This window comes from Sinocyclocheilus rhinocerous, unplaced genomic scaffold (genome assembly GCF_001515625.1).
Source record: "Sinocyclocheilus rhinocerous isolate Xijiao unplaced genomic scaffold, SAMN03320098_v1.1 scaffold2985, whole genome shotgun sequence".
Classification (NCBI taxonomy): Eukaryota; Metazoa; Chordata; class Actinopteri; order Cypriniformes; family Cyprinidae; genus Sinocyclocheilus; species Sinocyclocheilus rhinocerous.
Window position 1 is genome coordinate 104,179 of NW_015661690.1, and position 11,195 is coordinate 115,373.

Sequence of the window (11,195 nt, forward strand, 5' to 3'; positions counted from 1 at the left end):
TTTAAATATTTAAATATATTATGCACGATGTGCATTATTAACGCACTTTTCCCTGAGTTGTTAAGGGTTTTATTAGGCCTCTTCATTTTTTTAGACTGTTCACCTGTGTAATGCTCACAGTCTCAATCTAGCACAAATGTTTTACACACATCATTGATACTGTGAGATTTGTGACGGTTATTTCATGTATGTTATATTTGCAACCCGCTCAGATTGTGCTACCTCCCATTAAACAGATAGGTAGCACAAATTGGTAGCAAAAAATGCTACCCATCAGATTGTGCTAGCAGCATCTTATTCATGTGGTTTGAGGCTTTTTTTTATGTCCATACCTACCCTTACCCTAAACTTATACCCTTAAAACAATGCAAATATATTTTTGGTAGCACAATCTGATAGGTAGCATGCTTCGTCGGTACACCGGCATGCAGGTGACATCCAGGGTTACTATTGTTAACCAAAACTATTAAAAACATTTTGTTTATTGAAATAAAGCTGAAATAAAACCAAATATTTGATGAAAAAAGAAGTAAAAGCTGCCTTGGCAACTAACTGAAATAATAGTTGAAGCACAAAAAAATACTAACCGGAAATAAATAAAAACTGAAATAAAAATAAAGTAAACTTAAATAGTAGTATTTAAAAATAACAAAAACTAATAAAAATACCAAAAGGACATAACAAATTTACTAAAAAAATGAAACTAAAATGAAACCAAACCTGAAAATATAAAATAAAAGTGAAATTATAATTTTAATATTAATATTATAGTATATAAATAATACTAAAATAACACTGGCGACATCTTCAATAGAAACTCGGACACTTCTAAACTGACTCACCCTTCACCTCTAGTGTGGCCAATTCTCTGAGACTCGAGCCCTCATTATCTTTAAATTATGATCGGTCATTGTTCTTTGTGCATTTGACAGTGTGTACTGGTCTGTAATTTCCATCAGTGTATTTTTATAACTCTCAAAGTATAGTAAATAAATGTGCATTTGTGTGTAAAATATGCATAAATATTTGTGTGTGTGTGTGTGTGTGTGTTCATATCAGTCTCCATATCTCTATTAGCAGTGGGGTAGTACCGCACCCTTCATCTGCGGCTCATATCTATGCAAAGCCAGGGTCCTGCCAATCAGTTGCCCCGGTGACACGGGGCGCCACCTCTCCAATTAGACCTGACAGGGCAGGATTAGGTGCTGGGCGGGCGAGCGGCGACCTGCCGGCGTGTCAATCGCGCGCAAGGCATCCGCTTGGCTGTTTACTGTCAGATCCCATCTATGTCTGTCAGGCCGAGAGAGACGCCAGGGGAAGTGGAGGGAGAGAGAGATCTGATCAGAATTAACTATGCTTCCCCCTGCAGACTGTTCTTTTAATTCATGAAAGGGGGCGAGAGGAGAGAGAGGGGGAGGAGAGCGTTTAAATCCTCCAGTTGCCCGCCTTCTGTATGTTAAGAGCTACACCGGGTTGTTCTGTCTGATTGTGCAGTCTGTTTCCTTTCATTTTGACAGTCAACACACAAGAAACACACAGTTTTGATGTGATGCAAGTACTGCGGCCAAAATATTAATTATATATGTAGAAAAATGCTTTTGACAGAAGAATATACAAACTTCTGGCTTCTGGTCTTTAATTGTTTGGCAATGAAATATAGTTTTCATACAGTATTGAGAAAAATGTGTGTGTGTGTATATATATACATATATATATATATTTATAATTTTGTTCAGTGTATGTATATATATATACATATATATATATATATACATATATATATATATATACATATATATATATATATACATATATATATATATATACATATATATATATATATACATATATATATATATATACATATATATATATATATACATATATATATATATATACATATATATATATATATACATATATATATATATATACATATATATATATATATACATATATATATATATATACATATATATATATATATACATATATATATATATATACATATATATATATATATACATATATATATATATATACATATATATATATATATACATATATATATATATATACATATATATATATATATACATATATATATATATATACATATATATATATATATACATATATATATATATATACATATATATATATATATACATATATATATATATATACATATATATATATATATACATATATATATATATATACATATATATATATATATACATATATATATATATATACATATATATATATATATACATATATATATATATATACATATATATATATATATACATATATATATATATATACATATATATATATATATACATATATATATATATATACATATATATATATATATACATATATATATATATATACATATATATATATATATACATATATATATATATATACATATATATATATATATACATATATATATATATATACATATATATATATATATACATATATATATATATATACATATATATATATATATACATATATATATATATATACATATATATATATATATACATATATATATATATATACATATATATATATATATACATATATATATATATATACATATATATATATATATACATATATATATATATATACATATATATATATATATACATATATATATATATATACATATATATATATATATACATATATATATATATATACATATATATATATATATACATATATATATATATATACATATATATATATATATACATATATATATATATATACATATATATATATATATACATATATATATATATATACATATATATATATATATACATATATATATATATATACATATATATATATATATACATATATATATATATATACATATATATATATATATACATATATATATATATATACATATATATATATATATACATATATATATATATATACATATATATATATATATACATATATATATATATATACATATATATATATATATACATATATATATATATATACATATATATATATATATACATATATATATATATATACATATATATATATATATACATATATATATATATATACATATATATATATATATACATATATATATATATATACATATATATATATATATACATATATATATATATATACATATATATATATATATACATATATATATATATATACATATATATATATATATACATATATATATATATATACATATATATATATATATACATATATATATATATATACATATATATATATATATACATATATATATATATATACATATATATATATATATACATATATATATATATATACATATATATATATATATACATATATATATATATATACATATATATATATATATACATATATATATATATATACATATATATATATATATACATATATATATATATATACATATATATATATATATACATATATATATATATATACATATATATATATATATACATATATATATATATATACATATATATATATATATACATATATATATATATATACATATATATATATATATACATATATATATATATATACATATATATATATATATACATATATATATATATATACATATATATATATATATACATATATATATATATATACATATATATATATATATACATATATATATATATATACATATATATATATATATACATATATATATATATATACATATATATATATATATACATATATATATATATATACATATATATATATATATACATATATATATATATATACATATATATATATATATACATATATATATATATATACATATATATATATATATACATATATATATATATATACATATATATATATATATACATATATATATATATATACATATATATATATATATACATATATATATATATATACATATATATATATATATACATATATATATATATATACATATATATATATATATACATATATATATATATATACATATATATATATATATACATATATATATATATATACATATATATATATATATACATATATATATATATATACATATATATATATATATACATATATATATATATATACATATATATATATATATACATATATATATATATATACATATATATATATATATACATATATATATATATATACATATATATATATATATACATATATATATATATATACATATATATATATATATACATATATATATATATATACATATATATATATATATACATATATATATATATATACATATATATATATATATACATATATATATATATATACATATATATATATATATACATATATATATATATATACATATATATATATATATACATATATATATATATATACATATATATATATATATACATATATATATATATATACATATATATATATATATACATATATATATATATATACATATATATATATATATACATATATATATATATATACATATATATATATATATACATATATATATATATATACATATATATATATATATACATATATATATATATATACATATATATATATATATACATATATATATATATATACATATATATATATATATACATATATATATATATATACATATATATATATATATACATATATATATATATATACATATATATATATATATACATATATATATATATATACATATATATATATATATACATATATATATATATATACATATATATATATATATACATATATATATATATATACATATATATATATATATACATATATATATATATATACATATATATATATATATACATATATATATATATATACATATATATATATATATACATATATATATATATATACATATATATATATATATACATATATATATATATATACATATATATATATATATACATATATATATATATATACATATATATATATATATACATATATATATATATATACATATATATATATATATACATATATATATATATATACATATATATATATATATACATATATATATATATATACATATATATATATATATACATATATATATATATATACATATATATATATATATACATATATATATATATATACATATATATATATATATACATATATATATATATATACATATATATATATATATACATATATATATATATATACATATATATATATATATACATATATATATATATATACATATATATATATATATACATATATATATATATATACATATATATATATATATACATATATATATATATATACATATATATATATATATACATATATATATATATATACATATATATATATATATACATATATATATATATATACATATATATATATATATACATATATATATATATATACATATATATATATATATACATATATATATATATATACATATATATATATATATACATATATATATATATATACATATATATATATATATACATATATATATATATATACATATATATATATATATACATATATATATATATATACATATATATATATATATACATATATATATATATATACATATATATATATATATACATATATATATATATATACATATATATATATATATACATATATATATATATATACATATATATATATATATACATATATATATATATATACATATATATATATATATACATATATATATATATATACATATATATATATATATACATATATATATATATATACATATATATATATATATACATATATATATATATATACATATATATATATATATACATATATATATATATATACATATATATATATATATACATATATATATATATATACATATATATATATATATACATATATATATATATATACATATATATATATATATACATATATATATATATATACATATATATATATATATACATATATATATATATATACATATATATATATATATACATATATATATATATATACATATATATATATATTTATAATTTTGTTCAGTGTATATATAGAATATAACATTTATTATCAATGTTGAAAAACGTTGTGCTGATTATTTGAATGTGGAAACCATGATACATTTCTAAAGAATTCCTTGATGAATAGAATTTAAAAAATACATTTATTTGAAAAATTTAAATCTTTTGTAACATTATAAGTGCACTTAGTCATTTTTTTTATCAATTCAATGTATCCTTGCTCATTAAAAGTATTGATTTTGTTCAAAAAAGAAAAAAATATATATCTTACTGACCCCAAACTTTTAAACAGTAGTGAATACTTTTCTTTCCAAAACATCAATAAGATCATAATACACTACAATGACCATCAAAGGGAAAATAAATTTTTGCTATCATAATGTGTAGTTACAAATCCAACAGGGGCTATTGAACATAACGAGCCAAACCTTGCATCTCTTCTCACCAAAAAGCAAAATTTAAGATTCACAAACAGTGTTGAATGAGTTACGGGCCAACGTTTAATACTTAGGGTTCAGTTTTTTTTTTCAGTAATAAAGTTTGAACAAAAATAATGGTGATCTTTGCCTTGGCGAGCACGCTAATAATGTCTCGTCTGCGTATCGTTTCAGTCAACTTCTCAGAGTTCCCATCTCAGCATATATTTCTGAGCTTCCTCTCTCCAGGGGGGATGACCAGCCGCCCCAGAGATGTGGTCCCGTGCCCCCCTAATCCCAGTGCAGACCCCCATCAGCGAGGATTAGAGACTGATCAGTGAGAGGGCAAACCCAGGGCCAACCGACACCAGCACAGCAGCCAGCCAGAGCCACTAGGGAGCGGTGACACTGTAACCTGAAACGTACATGAAGAGGAAGACCTGCAAATACACACACAGGGTAGGAGAGAGAGTGAAAGAATGAACCGGTTATTGACCAAAAAAAAGGGCAAAACGTACTCTGCGCAAGTTACTTAAACGTATAAGCTTGATTCTGAAATGCATCGGAGTGCAATTCATAATGCAATTCATATATGTTTTTGCAATTTCAGTGTTGCCACAAGTGGAGCTATAGTTGAAATTAATGTAAACTCAGGACATTCTCTGAGCTGTTCACAATCCAAACTGACTTGGAATTATGTATTTCGGTGGCAACACTATTAGGGCCAGTTTTACTAAACAGGGCAAATTAGCGTGAGAGCGTAATTCCAAAACAGCGCCGATGGGAGGGGAAATTTCTGTTGGTGATTTACTAACAATGTGCTAAATAAAGAACACTGACTGTATGCAGTCAAAATGCAGTTTTTGAATGATTATTTCATTTATTAAGGGAAAAAAGCTGCCCAAACCTGCCTGACCCTACGTGAGAAAGTAATTGCCCCCTAAATCTAATAACTGGTTGTGCCACCCTTTGCAGCAACAACTGCAATCAAGCGTTTGTGATAACTGGCAATGAGCCTTTCACATCACTGTGAAGGAATTTTGTCCCACTCTTCTTTGCAGAATTGTTTTAATTCAGCCACATTGGAGGGTTTTCGAGCATGAATGGAGTGTTTAAGGTCATGCCACAGCATCTCAATCGGATTTAAGTCCGGACTTTGACTTGGCCACTCCAAAACCTTAATTTAGTTTTTCTGCATGGTTTTTCTTGTAATTTTGTTTTGCTGCATAACCCAAGTGCGCTTGAGCTTGAGGTTACAAAGTGATGGCCAGACATTCTCCTTCAGGATTTTTTGATAGACTGCAGAATTCATGGTTCCATCAATTATGGCAAGTCGTCCAGGTCCTGAAGCTGCAAAGCAGCCCCAGACCAAAACACTACCACCACCATGTTTGACTGTTGGTATGATGTTCTTTTTATGAAATGCTGTGTTGGTTTTACGCCAGATGTAACGGGACACACGCCTTCCAAAAAGTTGAACTTTTGCCGCATCAGTCCACAGAATGTTTGCCCAAAAGTCTTGGGGATAATCAAGATATTTTTTGGCAAATTTTATTTTATATGCTATTTATGCAGCAGCAGTGCAGTGTCTTAAATACTCATGGCACCGTATCGCCATATGCATTGGCAGTAGCAAGTTCCTGTACTTCCTTGCAGCAGCAGCAGCAGCAATAATCTACAACTACAGCAATAACCAACAGCAGCAGCAATTCAGCAGCAGCGTAGTAGATCTATTCCACCTAGACCAAATACATTAACATTGTCATATCTATCCCCATGCTAAAATCTTCAGAGTTGTCGTGATTGAACTGCATTTTGTATTTACTTGCATTATCATAATAATTTATTTAGTGCGATATTAGCTACAATAAACTGTATTTTATAGATTTTGTTTATTGTTCTTGCATTATTAAAGGGTTAGTTCACCCAAAAATGAAAAAAGGGGAGTGGGCCGTTCCGGGAACCATGGTGGAGCGGGCAGTTCCGGAATGGCCTCTGTGGCCTTGGCCTTGGAACTCAGCCCGGCCCCTACGGCCGGAGACGTATAGACCCCCCCCTTGGAGACTCCACTAATGAGCTGATGAGTTGAATCAGGTGTGATAGATGAGGGAGACATACAGGGCTGGGGGTACTCCAGGACAGGTTTGAGAACCACTGATCTACATCAACTACGAACTCCAACCCAGTTAAATCGAGGACGTAATTAATAAAGTCAGCTACGGGTCTATAACAATCATCAGGAGAAATGACTCTAAACAAATTATCATCGTTGAGTCCCATCCGGAAGCAAGCATTAACTGTGTGATCGCTCCAGCTCACCAGATGTACAACACTGAGAAACTCCTCCACATATCGCTCCAAAGGCTGTCCATCCTGCTGGAGGTTCGAAATAAAGTCCTCTGCCCAGTTCATTCTTTTGGTCCAGTGTTCTGTCATGGGTGTCTGCTGTGCAGGAGCGAAGGAACGCGGAGACGCAGGAGATTCACGAATAACAGTCTTTAATAAACATCCAAGGGGAACACAAGGCAGGTGGGAGACACACGTAGCACCAATATACATATAACGCTGGACAAGGGAACATAGTCAAGTCAAGTCATGTTTATTTATATAGCGCTTTTAACAATACAGATTGTGTCAAAGCAACTTTACAGTATTAAATAGGAAAATAGTGTGTCAATAATGCAAAATGATAATAGTAAACACTAAATTTTCAGTTAAAGGCAGTTCATCACTGAATTCTGTGATGTCATTATCCAGCTCAGTTCAGTTTAAATAGTATCTGTGCAATCAAGTCAACGATATCGCTGGAAATTAAGTGTCCCCAACTAAGCAAGCCAGTGGCAAGAAACCAAAACTCCATCGGTGACAGAATGGAGAAAAAAACCTTGGGAAAACCAGGCTCAGTCGGGGGGCCAGTTCTCCTGTTACCAGACGAAACAGCAGGTTGATCCATGCTGCAGCAAAGTAAACACAACAAAACAGGAACACAAGTCTGACATATACGAAGACGTGAATGCTTTTTTCTATCTCACAGTTGCATTAATTCCAATATGGCATGAATGCACCTTTTTTCCTCACTCAATATTATGTCAGTAAAGAACTGCATTGTGAATGCTGTATTAAGTTAAATTGGCAATTTGCAAATCAAACGGCTTTGTTAACCGCTAAACATTTTTTACTAAAAATGATCAAATGTCTGCCATTTATGTGCAGTTAAATACATATTTAACAACGTCGTTTGCACTGCGCTCTTGCGTTACTTGATCTTTTTATTTTGGTGCGTCGTTGTGAGACCTTCAGTTTTTTAGATGTTAAAGTAACCAAGATCAATGAGTCATTACATACAACGGTATTTCGAAAATCAACGGATAAAAACACAATATTATCCGTTGACAGTTATCATCCAGCTCCTTTAAAACATAGTTTACCGATTAGTCAATTGCATAGACTAAAACGTAATTGTAGTACAACACATGAATTTGATGAAAGTAAAATTGCTATTTCAACGATTTCGTTCTAAAGGGTATCCACAAAGCTGGTTAAATAATGCATTAGATAAGGTTAATAAATTGAATAGACATGATCTTTTGAAAATAGATAAGCCCATTAAAAAACAAAGAACATTTTCAGTAAATTGTTCCTTGACACTTTACACACTGAGGAAGGCTTTGAGCCAAAACGTTTGTGTCTTTTCCCATCAGTAATGAATGTAAAATAAAAGAAAAAAGAAGATTGTTCTCGTGAGTGTGGATCATAATTTCCTATACCAATTAAATACATATGAAATTATTTTTTTCTCACATTTTCAGTCATGGCATGTTAAAGGGATAGTTCATCCAAAAATGAAAATTTGATGTTTATACAGCGGCGTACGCGCTATGTGGCCGGAGGATCTTGTCCATGAGACACTGAAAGGTGGTGGGAGCCCCGAACAAGCCGAACGGAAGAGTAACAAATTGGTGTAACCCAAACGGCGTGGTGAAGGCTGTTTTCTATTACTCCCAACCCTAGCATGGCCGTTAATTCATCCTGTACCACTTTTTTCTTGTGCTCCGGTAAACGATAGGGGCGGCTGCGCGCCACTTCCCCGGGGAACGTTTCGATGTGGTGCTGTATGAGGTTCGTGCGATTGGGCAGGGGTGAAAACACATCCGCAAAATCTGCTTGCAACTTGGCTAACTCGGTGAGCTGCAGCAGCGAGAGGTGATCTCCCCCGGGGACCAGCGCGAGCGGATTGGTTTTGACAGCCGCTTCCGGTCCGAGATCTTCCTCTGTCAAAACGGCCGCTGCTAACCCAACCGAGGTCACCTCATTCCAATGTTTTAAAAGATTTAGATGATAAATTTGACATGAATTACCCTTGTCTGTTCGCCTTACCTCATAATCGAGGTCCCCCACTCGCTGTGTAACCACAAAAGGTCCTTGCCACTTCGCGAGTAATTTAGAACTGGACGTTGGAAGTAATATGCACTTTCTCTCCCGGTGTAAATTGCTGTGCTCGCGTACCCCTGTTGTACAGCCGACTTTGTCTGTCCTGAGCCTGGAGCAAATTCTCCATAGACAGCCGCCCCAGAGTGTGGAGTTTTGCTCGGAGGTCCATGACATACTGAATTTCACTACGGCTGTTTGAAGGCCCCTCCTCCCAAGCCTCTCTAATGAC